This window comes from Dendrobium catenatum, unplaced genomic scaffold (assembly GCF_001605985.2).
Source record: "Dendrobium catenatum unplaced genomic scaffold, ASM160598v2 fragScaff_scaffold_768, whole genome shotgun sequence".
Taxonomy (NCBI): domain Eukaryota; kingdom Viridiplantae; phylum Streptophyta; class Magnoliopsida; order Asparagales; family Orchidaceae; genus Dendrobium; species Dendrobium catenatum.
The window spans coordinates 232,754-250,233 of NW_021319230.1; positions in this window are offsets into that span (position 1 = coordinate 232,754).

Consider the following 17,480-nt stretch of genomic DNA (forward strand, 5'->3'; position numbering starts at 1 on the left):
CAATGCTCCAGGGATTATGAAATTGAATTTAATTGGAAGATAAAATAATCCTTTTTCCAATACATTAAATCTTGGTTGGAAGAACCATCCTATTTTTAGTCGATCTAATAATAATATAGGTGATAATAATTATTGGAATGTATGTCAATCTAATCAAGGAGAAAACTAAAATAATCTTTAAAAAACTGTAGTAAATCCTAGACCTTCTTTCCTACAAAATTTAGTTAGGAAAGAAAGAAAGACAACTTTGGAAGAGATTTTTATTTAGTTAGTAACCCAATTGCAAAGTCAGTCCACTTCAATAAACATTTTGAAAAATTAATTTGGATAGCTTGCAATCTATTTTAGTAGTACACCTCATGAAACTTTACCTAGTAATACTCAAATTAATCCAAAGGAAAAAAAACAAAAGAGCATAGTGGAGATCCCTTGAGAAGTGGTGCTAATTTATTACAACCAAAACAACATATCTTGAAAAGTATAGCTAAAAACTATAAATTTAGTGTTATTTGGGAGAGGGGGGGGGGGGTTAACACAATCTTTTTCTTTGTTATATATTTTATTTATAGTTTGTTATTATTTGTGAAATTCTTATTATGAATTTTGACTAAATTATGAAAGTTTCATGAGAAAAAATGTTATGCTAAAAAATTGAACTAGCACTACAACGTTTACCCCATAATGTTATTGCAGTTTAAAAATAATATTGCAGCACTGGACTTTTTAGAAAATTTTTCTATATTGCACCAATGTAGCATTGTTCCTTTGAATGCCACAACTTTATTAAGCCTTACAGAGAACCTCAACAGTATACTTTCAAGCACTGGAATATTTGGTTTTTTATTTTTACAGTAATGATGTAGTGTAGTCAATATTTCATACACTACAACTTATTCATTATGATGTTTTATTGAGCATCGTAATGCTTTGCCACCACCACAGTACTAGGTAAAATATACTATTATGTTAGTTAAAACACCATGATGATGGTCTGTATTAGTGCCATAATGCTCGAAAGCACCATAACATTTTCCTAGTCCAAAAGTGGGAATTTCATTTTCCAAGGTCTTTACCACAGCACCACATGTTTCACACCACTGTAGTGTTTGTCAATTTGACCAATTATTATTTTTTAAGTTTATAAAAATTGTGCCACTAATCTCTTGAGTGTTACATCGCTCATGTTGTTTATAAATAGAATGTGCATTTTTTAGATTCTCTCTGCTATATTTTTACTTTCAAAGTATTGCATTTTTCTTATTGCTTGTGCTTTGAGAGATGTAACCCCCTAAAAATTTTGGTAGCAAGAAGTATGCTTCAACATATTTTGATAAGAGAAGATTCATATTTATTGAGGCTGAGCAAATGTATGGGGTGACAGTGGTAACCAAGCAGTTAATCCTCTAGTGAGGCTTTTAAAACTAGAGTGGTCAAGTAATACAGATGATAGTAAACTAGTGTTGGGAGCTTTTGTGTGAAGAATCCCATTTTGTGGTGGTTAATATAGTGAGATATTTTTTTACTAATGGGAAAGAGGTTGTGGACAATAGGTACTATGTGAGAGGCAAGTTGCTACCATTTGATCTAGTAAATATTAATCATCTGTATAAACTAAAGGATTTTTAATTTGATGAGTATTCCCCTTTTAGTCTATCCCCCATAGATTCTAATGAATTGCTAACAGTTTTGTGTGAGCCTTATAGTGGGGAAATGTGGAATAAGAGGGAGGACAAAATTTATTAATTTTCTTGTATCTTGCTTAATTTCAGTTTTCAAAGCTTGGCACTATTTTATTCTACTTGCTTATTACCAAGTAAAAAATTAGTGAGGTAACTAAAGATCAAGCTTTGCTCAACTAAGTTATTCTGGTTGGTTAGATTATAGATGTTTGAAAACTTATTTTCCCTTTTTTAAATTACATCATCAAAGGAACTACTCCTCTTGGTTAGGGCCATCCTTATTTAATTTATACTTTGTGTAAAAATGTTGGTGTGAGGGAAGATCATAGTGAAGAATAGCTTTTTCCCATTTTTCCCTCATTAAATGAAAATTTTTTATCTTTAAAAGATTAGGTGTAGAGGAGGGTTGACTCGGTGAGCACAGGATGACCAGTAGGCCTAGCAGTAGTAGGAGTTCTAGGACTCTTAAATATTTAGTTGAGCAAGCGGCCGAGTTGATAAAGCATATGGAGGGCGTGACTGATTTCTGTCAAGAGAGTAGGGAATGGAAAGCTCATTACTTGGGTGTAAAGGAAAAATATTACCACTACAAAGTTGAATTTAATGAGGCTTTTATGGGAATGTTTTGGAGAAGCCCCTTTGTGGAGAATCCAAACTAACTGCATTTCCCTATAGCTCCAGAATGATAGTATTTTATTTGGACTAGGCTTGATGTTGATGATGATGATGAGGAGGAGGATCAAGATTTAGAATAATGGGCTTTTTTTTTCTTGTTATGGTTATTCATGATAGGCTTGAGTGAGAAAGCTGAAAGAGTTTGTATTACTACAATTATTTGTAGCTTGTTTTTCTTTTATTTCTCTTTTAGTTCTTTTTCTTAGGGGGGATCCCCATGATGTTGTGATTATGATGTTATTTTATGGATATGAGTGCAATTTGCTATTTTGATGAGAGTAGAGACTAAATGCCTTGGATATAGAAGGATTAGGAGGAAAGTGCTTAATGCATGCACTTGTTATCTTATTCTATTTTCTTTTTATAGTTGTGTTACATTGCCCATGAACTTTTTATAATTCAACAAAATTGCAAGTAATCTTTTATTTTTTTTTTATGTTCCTACTATTGTGTATATTATTTTGTTATGTCATTTACATTTAGTTTAATTTCTAGTTTATGCTTAATTTTTGGCCATTTGCTATTTTGTTGAGGGTAGAGACTATATGCCTTGAATAGAGAAGGATTAGGAGGAAAGTGCTTAATGCACTTGTTATCTTATTCTATTTTCTTTTTATAGTTGTGTTACATTGCCCATGAACTTTTTACAATTCAACAAAAAATCAAGTAATCTTTTATTTTATTTTTTTATGTTCCTACTATTGTGTATATAATTTTGTTATGTCATTTACATTTAGTTTAATTTCTAGTTTATGCTTAATTTTTGAAAATTATCCTCTACATAATGCTTGCACTTTGATTGTTTACTTAGCAAAAAAATAGTAATTAAAAATTATATAAAATTAAGAGAATAATAAATCTTTAGATGATAATTTGAATGAACAAAGCATAGCTATTCATAATTTTTAAAATCTTATTAATTAACTAAGGAAGATGATTTTAGTCATTGACTTGTCTTGAACTTAGAATTTATACAATCTTGCACTAACTATTGAATTTTAGAATGAATAATTAAGTTTTGGAAAGGAAGTGTGCACTTTAAATTATGAAGATCATGGTAAACTTAAATATGGCATTAGTGTTTTTACTAAATCCTTTCATAAAATCAATTAGGGTTGTTGGAGGGATGAAAACAAACTGATATTCAAAATCATACATATGATAGTGCACTAATGAGCTTCTAATATAACTACAAGCATAACAAATATCTAAATAATATATTATTAATTTTTGAACTCAGAAGTCAATCTTAAACATACACTTATAATAGATAAGTTCAATTAAAGCTATAATAAGAATGATTACTTCAACCAATTACTTGTGATTTTTAATATATGCATTACAACTTTGATCATTCAAAATTACTCCTAAAATGTGATGTATTATCTTACATTTTAGTAATTTTAAATTACCAATTTTTATTTGGGTTATTAAATTAATCAATAGGTGATTACACCAGGAGGATAAGCATGAGTTTAAACTGGGGGAAATTTATTAAGTATAAATTAGGTACTCTTTATCATATTTAAATTCAATGAAAATGTATTATATTAGTTGTGTCTGTGAAAGAAATATTCATAAAAGCTAAAAAATTTGTAAGTATTGAACGAGCACCATAGTTGTACAATTATTACTGTTTATAATGCCTCTGTGCATGACTAAGGAGTCATAGTGCTAGCATCTCAGGAGAAATGGTAAATAATTTAGTGCCATGATGGAACCAATGTTAGCGTTGTAGTGCTTTATAGCACTATAACATTAGCAATCTATACTACAACACCTGCGTCTTCGGAATTTGAATTTTGAAGTGTCAATCATTTCAACGCTATAGCATCAGATTGCACATTGAAGCACTACAATGCTCAATTTTTTTAGTGCCATGGTGGAGCTATTTACGAAAGATAGAGCTACACTAAATCAATAAAGTGATTCATCAACTCAACCAATAGACATGTTGAGTCAGCACAGCACTGTAACTGAGAAGGCCTAATAGCATTGAGGTGTTAGTTCAATTATTAATGCTACAGCACCACAATTTTGAGAGCTGCAACACCTAAGACCATTTTTCACTCATTTTAAATAGTTTTTTTTTAGTTCTTTTATTAAAGAGTTATGTCACTTTCAATAGAGTTCTATAATATTCAGTATAGTTCTTTAGTGTCCCCTTAGAGTAAAGTCTAAGAGAGGTTAAGAAACTCCAGAATACTTTCATTAAAGATCTAATCATTTCTTGTATAAGCAGTCTTAATATTAGGGGAGGAATGAGTTTGGAGAAGTCAATTGTACTATCTTGGTGAAATTTATTGTTATTGTTTATCATGTATTATTTCTTCTATGAGTGCAATAAAGATATTTTTTCTTTCTAATTTACCGAATGCCTTTTCTTCTATGAGGGACATTAAAATTATACAAAGATCTTGAAACTCCTTTCTCACACCTACAAGCTCGATAGGATCTAGAGATACATATGCTCTGATAAACATCAAAATTTAAAAGTCACATTAGGTAATTATTATTATTTTGTAAGCATTAATCTAAAATATATTTTAGATATTGGTATTATATCATCTATTTGCATTTTTGATAAGTGATAGAAAATCAAAATGTTTCATTCTTATTCAGTTGGATAAATATGCATCTATAGTACAAAATACTAGTTTGATTGTAATCTAGCATAACACTTTCTCGTGAGATCAACACTCACTCATTCACTTCATTACTTGATCAGCACATATATTGCTTATCTAGTGGGAATTTTCATATTAAAGAAAACCTATGCTTATTCATATTTATACGTATAATGTTCACAAGTGTAGCTATAACAAGCATAATACAAGCCACATCACACACACAACCCATGCTCGTTGCCCATTATTATTCAAAGAGTTCTAAAAAGATAAAGGTGTTCTCTTATAAACATAAGACTAAAAAAGGAAATACTTTTTCTTCCTTTGAGAAGCATTATGTTTTATAGGAGATATAGAGCCAGAAGATAATAAGCAAATATATTTAAACATATATTCATAGGAATAAAAATCCATGCATGTTGTGGTGGAGCTTGTCCACCATACTTTTTAGCTTTATATTCTACATTTAAAATAAATGAATAAAAGATTTATTTATACACTAGATTTCATTCACTTCTTCATGTTAAATGCATAAGATTCATATGAGTGGTAGATTTGCATTAGAGGGTAGCATTCTCATATATTTCTTTTGATGTGTCTGTTCCAAACTTTTTAGGAACATATATGTTAGTTCTACGATGATATGGTAATGGCACCATATACATGAACACCTTTACCCAATCATGCATACAAAAATATATTTTATTTTCTATAATGTAAACTAAACCAAAGCACACAAGCCTACGACAATAGATAGGGGGCCCATGGGGGTTACTTTACTATTCTCTATGGGCTTAAGGACTTTAAGTTGTTAGATATACTTTGAATATTTTAAAATTTTAGTATTAAATAAAAATAATTTAGAGTTTAGGGTGTCTTCGCATCAAATCTACATTACTTAGGTACATTTTACCTGACTCATATTACTAACTCTTATTTAAGATCTTAACTAAAATCTTTGATTTGAGTATTAAAAATTGCTTTCTTACTTACATGCATTTGACATGGAAATCTTGGTTTTAAAATGTGTGCTTAGGTGGTTAGCTAGTAGTGCACTCCAAGTGAGCATAAGCCTGGATGCATTTGCAACATTCAAACTACCTTCCAGGAGGATTATCTCGACTTTCAAATAAGTTTTATGAACTCTAAAATCCTTCCAAAATGACCTATTGAAAACTTTAAATCTTTAATTCAAATCAACTAAAGTTTAAATCTAAAATAATTCTAATCTTCGCTTTAATTAAAAGTTTTCTCTTTAGAGATGTAATTAACTATAGAGGCTTACCTCTATAGGAGCCTAAGAACATAATTCAAAATAAACCCTCTTTTAGTTCATTAGAGTTGGGAAAAAAAATCTATTGAATGCAAACTAAAGCATATTCTTGGTTAATTTCCTTTTCAAAATGATAGTTAAATGTTTATTCTATCTTTTATGATAAATTTAACATTCCTTATGTTGAGTTTGATTATAAGAATAAATTTCGTTTTGCTTTTAAGTCTATAGTGAGGTATTAGTCTATGTTTAAAGATAATATGATGTTATCTTTACAAATTTAACTAAAGAAACATAATGCAAATTAATTGCACATTTATTGGTCCACAATGAAGCTGCATATCACCAATATAAAGCCTCCTAAATCACTTCTTATAGGATCCTAAACAAGGATATCATTCAATATCAAGTACTAGATTTATTTGTCAACACTACATTCTAAACTTTTCTTACCCTTGCATTTCTTTTTCACTCTAAAAAAACTTTTTGAATTTTATGCAAGTCTTAGAATCAACTTCGAATGCACTACTATGTAATCTTACTTTTGTAAACACCATGTAGAAATTATATAACAAGATTTTCATGAACATCTATATATTTCTACTATATACATAAAACCCCATGATGTTTGCACTATTAGTGATTATGATTGGACCTGTGTCAACCTCAATATTAAAAACACCCCTATGAACCAACACTAGCCTTTAGTCAAGACCTTATTCTTGGATGCTCGTATTATCCAACATATCGTTATAACCTTAATTATCCTTGAAGATAGAGATATGGTTAACATTACACCTCTATTATCTTTTGTCAGCTATTTTTATATGATTGGTCTTAAATTTAATGTGGTAGACATTCTTATCCACTGCATTAAAAATCAGACCACAATTAAGAAGTTTAGGGCATGTTGCAGATAGAATCTAGCACTTGGACACATCATAGCTTATATATTAGATACAAAATGTATCATACACCAACATACCACTTCCATATCTTCTTCACTGTCAGCTCCTTTCACATCCTCTATAGTCACTGCATAGTGTAGCTTGTTGAGAAACATGAATTTGATGAGGAAGGGGGAGCACCTATCCCCAAGGCACTAACATATATAGCACTTAGACTAGCCTTCTATCCACAACCTCCTAAGTCCTTGATTGAGCTATTTGATTACTTAGAGTTACAACATGAGACACATATTTAGGAGACTATAACATGATGGGAGCATCTGCAACAACATCACGAGTTAGATCTAGCATGATTTATAGAGCAATTTTACCCTTGCATTTCTACTTATAGACGTAGCCACCACCACCTACTTAAGGTCCATCTGATGAGTAGTAGTTATTATTTATTTTTTCTTTATTGTACTTTATATTTTAGTTGTTTCTTTTTTTCTTGCATTGTAGTTTTATTTTTAGTTTCACTTTTTGGTGATGTCAATAGGGGAGTAGAGAATTGAGTTAGTTTTATTATTTATATGGTGTCAAATTGGTTGTATTATTTACTTTTTAACTAGTGCAATTTATTTCATTTTTAGGTATTTATGTTGTTGCATTTCTTTTAAAATTATAAAAAAAATGTGTTTTAAAAAGTGCATTTTAAAAATAAAGAAAAAAAAAATAAAAATCAAAGGTTTTCTCTATTTTTAAAGAAGTCATTTAGTGAGGGGTAGAACTTAGCTGGAAATTAAAATCAAAATTGAAAGTTTAAATCCTAACCAATATTATCTATCAACTTTAAAAAGGGAAAGATTATTGCAATCTAGGAGCACAACTTTGTTTTTTTATGATTTCAAATATTATTAGATTAGTATTTTTTTATTCTTGCTTTATATATTAGATATTTTCTTGGGTTCCACTAATCATTTTTAAGAAGGACATATACTAAAAAATATTGAAGACTCTTGACTCAAGATAGTATAGCATTCATGTATTTGCCAGCCTGTGTTTAATAGAGTTTATACTTTTATTTTCTTAGAGAAGACCTACGCATAGTGCAAATCTATGTTTAAGATATACTGTTTGGATTTACAAATAAAAATCTTTATGACAAATTCTCAAAAACTATGAGTGAGGAGTTTGACATGAGTATGATGAGAGAGCTAAACTATTTTCTTGGATTTAGTGTAAAGCAAATGGATAATGGAACATTCCTTAGCAAATCTAAATACATCAAGGACGCATTCATGTATTAGCCAGTCTGTGTTTAATAGAGTTTATACTTTTATTTTTCTTAGAGAAGACCTACTTATAGTGCAAATCTATGTTTAAGATATACTGTTTGGATTTACAAATAAAAATCTTTATGACAAATTCTCAAAAACTATGAGTGAGGAGTTTGACATGAGTATGATGAGAGAGCTAAACTATTTTCTTGGATTTAGTGTAAAGCAAATGGATAATGGAACATTCCTTAGCAAATCTAAATACATCAAGGACATTCTTAAGAAATATTAAATGGACAATGCTAAGATAATAAAAACTAAATTATGACTTGATATTATGTTTAGTATTTTTCTCTGAACCCTAAACCTTAAACCTTAAATATTAAGCTCTACCATTCAGTTAGATAAGGACCTAAATGGAAAGTTAGTAGATCAAAAGAAATACAGAGGAAGAATTAGATCACTTCTTCACTTTATTGCTAACAGATCTGATATTATGTTTAGTATTTTTCTCTGTGCTAGATTTCATGCTGATCCAAAAGAATCTCACTTGACCACTATTAAGAGAATCCTTAGATATCTTTTAAGAACCCAAAACTTAGGAATCTGGTATCATAAGCATAACACTTCTTTTGAAATCATATGATATTCAGATTCAGACTTTACAGGATGTAGGGTTCATAAGAAAAACACTTTAGGAACCTGCCAATTCATAGGATAATCTTTAATCTCTTAGTCTAGTAGAAAACAAAACTCTTTAGCCATATCTACCACTGAAGTAGAATATATAGTTGTAGGGTGTTGTGTTGCACAAGTCCTATGGCTTAAACAACAAATCTTAGATCTTGGACTACCTATTGGTACCATTCAAATCATGTGTGATAACACAAGTACCATTTTCAATTTAAAGAATTATATCTAACATTCAAGGACTAAAAACATAGACATTAGGTACCATTTCATCAGAGAATATGTAAAAAAAGGGATATATAGCTACATTATGTATCTACTGAAAATTAATTGACATATATATTTACTACACCCCTAGCCTATGACGCCTTTAACACCTTGAGGACAACACAAGGTGTTATAAACATTCATGCTTAACTCACAAAAAATCAAAGTTTATCATCATTTGAAATCAACAATTTGTATGTGTTACATTATTTGTGTTCTTTTATTTGGTGTTCGTTAATTTATGTCTTATCATATTTTTTATTTTAACAAAAAATAAAAAAAAATAATAAAAGGTATTTTCTAATCATCTAATACATAATCTTCACTAGATCAAAAAAATTTGAAAACCAAAACATTCTTATTATACTACATGAACCACAATTCATATTGTACGATATGTCCACATATTAACAAATCACAACCATTGGCCAAATCAAAGGTCCAGATGAGTTCAATTATTTGTGATCTTACTGTATGAACCACCCTTTGTATTGTATGAAACATATCTTAGAATATTTTAGGATGAATTGATATGGTTAGTTCGATCATTATTACATTTTGTACTATATGAACTTGCATCATACTTTATAAAACACATGTTTGAACCTTTTAGTATGAATTTAATACTTTTGATACGATTATAATTATCATTTATATTATTTAAACACTTGTTCATACTGTACAATGAATTTAGCCAAAAGTTGTTCAGATGACTCCTCCCGTCAAACGTAATTTCTTAAGATCATCTAGTATGATATCGATCATATTGTATGATGTGACCATCTTTTTTTGACAAGTCATATAGTTGATTTAATTCAAACTCAAAATTTTAATTCAAAACCTAAGGCGAAAAGCCAAAGTCTTAAAACCATTTTTGGGTGAAACCTAGTTAAATGACCTTCAATTCATGATCTATCAGTTGCATATTGATCTTATATGTCTCTAGAGTTAACCTTCTAAAGTTAAGCTCATTCTGACTTTTCTAACCCTAGAAACTGAATTGATTTCTAAAGGCTGCAAAACCCTTAAATATTTATAACATATGCCACTAGATTAGCCCCTTTGTTGATTTTGACCCCGAGGCCTTTCCAAAGGCTGAAAAACCCTTAATCATGCTCATAACCTTTATTATGGTATGTTGACCAATAAAATGTACTTTGTTGGACCTAGTTTGATCTAGAATTGACAAGGGGACAAAATGACCAAAATGTTCTTTAAGGGGATTTTTTGGACTTTTGGCCAAAACTTAACATGGTTCAATCTCTTCAACCCTTCAAATCTCTTATAATGAATCTCAAATATCATTTGAGATCCATTGAACCCAAATTTAAGTGTTTGTTTATCTTGGTTGACCTAGTCAATTGGGTTATCTAAAATGCCCCATAAAGGTCCGAATAGCCATTTTGGACCAAATGACCTTACCCGTCCAGGAAATGACCTCCAATGCAGCTCAAACCCATACCCTGCGTCAACCATGGTCGATCAGATCAACCATAAACCTTGTTTATATCCAATCAAACATCAAAACAAGCCTAAACCCTTTCAAAACACCCTGAATATCTTCCCTAGTAATTTGGATTTGATTGGACACTTTGACCCAATCAAATGTTAACTTGGTTAAATCAATTTAGTTATGGTTAAATCTAAACCATTTGATCCAAGCCATGTCTTCAATCAAGTTAATCCCTCAAAGACCTTCAAACCATTCCAATGCTTGATTTGAACACCCAAAAATTTTGATGAGTTAAATTCCATTGAGTTTAACCACTTAAACTCATAATTCTTGGTCAAACTTCCTTCTTTACAACCTCATTCATCCTTGCAATGATTCCAACCCTTTGATTCCACCCAAATTTGTTTCAAACAACACTCTACATTCTCTAAGCATCATTTAATCAGTATTGACCTAGTTGACTGGTCAAAGTAAGTCAATAAGACACTTAAATCTCTCTTGAATAGTTAACCCCTCTTTGAAACTTCAAGTGCAATACTCCAAAGCCTTCAAGTTCACACAACCAGCTGCCCATAACCCCCTCCCTTCCTTGTCATTAGATGTCGACCTTGTTGACTAGTCAAACTGGTGAATAATAATCTAAACCCTTTTTAAATAGTTAAATACTTAAACTAATCCCTCTCTCTAGTTTTGGTTCCTGAAGTTGTTCTATTTGAGCATAAAATCTCTCCTAAAACTACCTAAACCAGGCCCAAGGGTTAGTTTAATCAAAAGTGGCAAGTTGTCTCTTCCCTCGTTCCAAAGCCAATAATGGCAAACCAGCATGACTTAGGCTTTCCCCTCACCTTCTAGTGGCTTGGAATACTTGTCCCTAATCAGAGCAATAACCCTAATCATTTAGGGCCATTGAGATCAACCCTTAGGAATTAAGTTACCCAAAAGCTCTCATTTTAAGCTATCTACCACACTCTATCTCCAGAGCTCCTCCAGCCAAAATCCCACTTTTTATCAACTCACTAGACCTTCTTCTTCCTTCCCACTAAAAAATCCCTATGTTTCCACATTTCTAGCAGTGACTACTCTGGCGAACCAACCACCCATTCCAACCCAGCCTTATTGCCATCAATCTAAACCTTTTCGATGGAAGATTTGTTCTGGAGTCTAATATGAGGATAATCCACTAGCTAAAAAACCAAAAAACTCCTAAATCCATTGGATGGATCTTAGTAAAAGCTTAACCCTAGCTCTAAACATTTAAGCCTAAATAGCTTTATGAGAAATTTGTTTTAAGCCAAACAAATGATACCCCATGAATGCTCTTCATACACAATAGCTCTGTTTAAAATTTTATTTGATTTCGTTTAGTATTTTAAGAAAATGATGTATTTATTTAATCTTTAGGATTTTTGATTAGGTTTTACGCTTGTCATAATCCCTTCGTTTAGTCGTTTGATCAAACCGCAGGTTTATTTCCACAGTTTTTTTTTCAGCTGGACTAGATCTCAATCGCTCATCCAACCTCTGCATGGATGAACGACACTGATTTAATGCTAACTCGAACAAGTTACAACATTATCGAGTCATCGTGCCCTCACAATTAATCGCCAATGATTGTCATCGTATAATCATTGGCCATCAATGTTCTCAATTTGGATCTATTTTTCCACAGTTTTTTTTTCAGCTGGACTAGATCTCAATCGCTCATCCAACCTCTGCATGGATGAACGACACTGATTTAATGCTAACTCGAACAAGTTACAACATTATCGAGTCATCGTGCCCTCACAATTAATCGCCAATGATTGTCATCGTATAATCATTGGCCATCAATGTTCTCAATTTGGATCTGTTGGTTCATGTGTTTCCACGTAGTCCCTCATCTTTGTTGTTTGGATCCAATGGCCAGGAAGATGTCGTGTGGTCCGCCACCACAGTTGTTTTCTTGTAACATTAGATAATTTAATTAATTAAAAATGACTTTAATTACCAAAAGGTTTAAAAATTCATTTCAAATCAAAAAATTAGAAGTAAAAATTCATCTTGTTCAAAATTTTATCCTCTTTAATTTAAAATTAAAAATTAAATAAAAATGAATTTTTTAATCATTTTATTTAATAAATATAGCTCTTTTTAATTAATATTTTGTTAAATATAAATCTCTTATTATTATTATTTTCAAGAAAATTATTTAAGAACATACTTATTTATATTTTAACATTTTTATAATTATCTAAATAGTTTTCTTGAAGTTGTTTTTTAGTTTACCAAAGTTAGAGAGTTCTATTTTAATACATAGTTTCCTTTAAAAAAATTAATTTTAAATCATATTTTGGAATTTTCATGTCCTATGTGTGGATTTAGAACATTTTAAGAAGTAGATCTTGGGTAATGACTTTTTGGTTAATTAAGTTAATTGCAAATTCATTGGTCATTGAATAGAATCCTTTTATTTTTAAGTTCACATAGTTTATCATTAGGTACTTGTTTTGCACTTGTACTAGATGGATGGAATACATGGTAAATGTCTCCTTTATCATGTTTGCCAAGAGCAACACCAATCAGGGAAGTTTCCTCATATGTGAATCCCTAAGTGTTTGGGTCACGGGTTGACTCAAACACTTAGAAATTCATCCTCTCTACACACTTTAGAATTAGGTCATCTTTTGTTGATGTTGTGCATGGTGTGGCTGATTGGTGGTGATGTCAAGAATTATAGACTTTTGATTTTAGCCTATGAACATAAAACACCTAAGGACAAAACTAAGAATAGATTTAGGATTTTTGAGAAATTATAAGAATTAGAGTGTATCCAAAAGGGGTAAGATTACAACACTTAAACAATAGGACACCACCTCCTTAGGTTAGGAGTTTACTGGTCTCAAAACTAACTATGTTGTAAAAACAATTAATCCATACAAAACCTTAATAAACATAGAATAAAAAAAACTCCAATAAATCCAATTTAAATTCAAAAATTATGAATAATATATCAAATGTTCATAATTAACCTCTCCAATCCAGAAAATTTAAACCTATGATCATGGCCTTTAATTTAATATTAATTTAATTTTAAAGGAAAATTGACACTTAATTAATTTAACTATTTAAAAAAAATTAAAAAATTTCAGTACACTTGGAAGAACCCCCTTAGGTCATTTGTGACCTTTGGGGGTGATTTTAAAGAGTTTGGGAATGATTTGAATCAAAATCTAAAAATCCCCTCTAATTATATAATTTTAGAATTTTCAAAAAATATCTAAACTTTAAAATCATCATTATTCTCTAAAAAAAAATTAATTTATCCAAACTTAAATCATTCAACTCTAACCTAAATCAAGTATTTTTCAAAAAATATCAAACTTTTAAAACTAAGTCAACGAAAAAAAATTAACTTTCTAATCAACTTAGTTAAAAAACTGGGTTTAAACTTCAAAAATCATAACTTAATCATAAAATTCTAATTGAGCAAACTTAGAGTATAATTATTCATTCTTAAGATTTATATTTAAAAAAATATTAAAAATATTAAAAATCATTTTAATTTTAAAAGCCAATTTTGGCCCTTAATTAATGTAATTAATAATTCCAAAATATATGTAAAAATTAATAATCATTTAAATTTCCAAAATCCTTAATTTAATCATTAAAACCAACAATTATTAATTATTAGATATATTTACTCAAACCATTAAATAACTCTTAATTAATATCAGTTACTATCTAGGTAAGTCGAGGTCTATGGAGGCTATTGACTTAGCCCTAAGGAAAGATGAAAATAAACTTCATGAACCTAATGATTAACAAAGATAGTAATTATTTAAACAATTAAAATATCTAAATAAGCTTTAATACACTAATATTATACTCAAGCATAATTCTTCCATTATAACTTCTTACAACACAAACACACTAATATCAAACAATATATCCTTATGTTTAGGACATACCTAAGCCAACACAGCCTACCCTCATGCACTTTAGAATGATTTTTAGGACACAACTCTAGATTATACTAGGCTGGCATTTACTCTTTACTACTGTGTGTTGGGCTTTTTGAGTTTTCATTGCATGCTATGATTGAAAATTGATTGATGTGAGTGTTTACTTACTTTAACTGTAATTATGAATTAATGAGAAGGACGGTAAATTAACCCTTAGTGTTAGGAAGAAATCTAGTAGCTAAATTGAGTTTTCTATAGGGACCATTGCTCTGTAGGGCAATAAAAGAGCTGATTAATAATATAATATAAAATGCTTACACGTGCTCTTTTGCTTAGCACCCAAATAAATAGGAGCCTTCACCAAGTGTGATTTACATTTCATATTGCACCACCACTACACACACACACACACACACACACACACATATATATATATATATATATATATTATATATATATATATATATATATCCTTATTTATATTATTTCATTATTTGTTTTTAGAATAACCTTACAGGAGAGTCTATATTTTTTTCATTTCTGATTTTGATGTAATTTGTTTAAAGTATCATGTTGTGAAAGTTAGCCTCTAAGTTGAAATATAGATATCCAAGATTGAATTTCAAAGAGGCAAGCACATCCCTTAAGAGGATAATCCTTTTCTATTTGGAAGCCCAAATTTGGATAATTTTAGTACCAAAAGTGAAAAGAATAACCTCCCCTTTGGGGAAAGAGTTTTCTTTTTCAATTTAGGTATCCATATACGAGGAATCTAAGGAGACCGAAGAGTTGAAGATAAAGAGTATCCCACTTAAAGTCAACTTTCGTCAATCCTAGGATTAAAACCCAAGTTTATTGTTAGTGGTGCCCGAATACTTTTAATTTATATAAATATTGGGTTTTAATAAAGGGGTGTTTTACCTATGGATATTATTTTATGGAATTAATTTGATTAAATTATATTTTTAATTTATTTTGAATGTGATTAGGATTACCTATTTTTGCTAACTTTTTTGTGATTAAATGTCATTTTTATTTTACTTGGATATGCGGAAGCTCGTGAGGGTATGTTAAAACTATTTCTACTCAAATTTAAATAAAATCTTTAGGATAACATAGAAATTATAATGATATAAGAAATATGCCCATGATCACTGGGAGTTAGCATAAGAATATTATTTACTTTCTCTTCTTTGTTAGGTACCTCCCCGTCCGTGGGTTCTAGCAGACCACCTGGCATTTGAGGGTGCAAATCTGTCAAGGAGATGTTGTGTAATCTCTAGGAAAAAATAATTTTAAGCCTTTTTTTAAAAAAATATTTCATATATATTTTATGCACTTCATTGAGTCGATTAGCACGCATTGCATTAAAAACTAATTAAATAAGTCTAAAACTTTAATTTCATTTAATTCAAGATTTTTTATCCAACATAATATAAGGGACCAATTATGATCTTCTCTAGACGTTAGTCCTAATTCTCAAAAAACTTTAAATAATAGCCCATCACTCTTTCATAAAGAATAGACTCATATTTTAAGTGTTTAGGTAGTTAGCTCGCTCCCCAATATAGGCTAGGGTAAGTCCATGTTTTATACTATATTAGCTAGATTCATGCTACTATGCTCTAGTGCTCAATTTAAATTTAGGATTCATGGTAGATTCTAAATCATATGAATCCAATTTTTCTAATAAATTGCCCAACTCTAATTAATGATCCTTTTAATCTAAACTTTAAAGCCCTACACTTAACTTAGGTTAGGGAACTTTTTAATTATTTCAGAATCCTAAAGTGCCTTCTACCACTCCTCCACTGACACTAAAAATAAATGTTCAAATTTTGATCATATCCCGGTTGAAACTCTAAATTCACCCTCTTTAATATCATTCATAGAAATATTTGAATAGAATTTCAACCATTATTTTAATTGAGGGTATTAGTAAGAGACTCTGGTTTCTTATGATGTAATTAACTACGAGGGCTTGCTATTATAAGAGATTTAGAACCCACATCAATTTTTCAAAAAAATTATTTTTAAAACTCAACTAGTCTTCTTTGGAAAATTTAAATCAACAACGATCATTATCTTCATATTAAAACGATCGATTAGTAAATTATTTTATGTTCCTCCAGGAAGATAAATCATTTTGAATCAAGGCTCTAAATATAAAATTACTGATCTCTTATCTAGATTTTAATAATTAAATATAAATAGAACACCATTTTTGACCCTTTGGAGTAAAATGTACTTCTTTCATTAATTTGAATATTACAGCTCGAATAAAATTTTTAGCCTCATTATCTGAACCCATTAGAGAATTATATCCTGTCCTACCGAGGTGATATATCATTCATAATGATTTATTTGATTTTAAAACTAAAATATTGAATTAAAAGTCTCAAAGAAAACAAAAATTTTCAAAATCCCCTTTGCAAACACTTTTAACCCAAATAGTCGTCTACAATCCCTAATCTCTATAACTTGTTATAACTCGAGCTCATGAATTTATGCTTTTAATGATAATAAATATTATGGCTCACATCCTTATTTTTAATTATATTTATAATGTATATTTATTTATATGTGTACTAATATTTCAGGAATGCCATTCATCATCCAACAAAGATTCTAGGCTCAAGATTGGTTAAAATAGGTTAAGTTGTAAAATTTTTTATAATATTTATTGATATATTTTTTATTTATTGAGT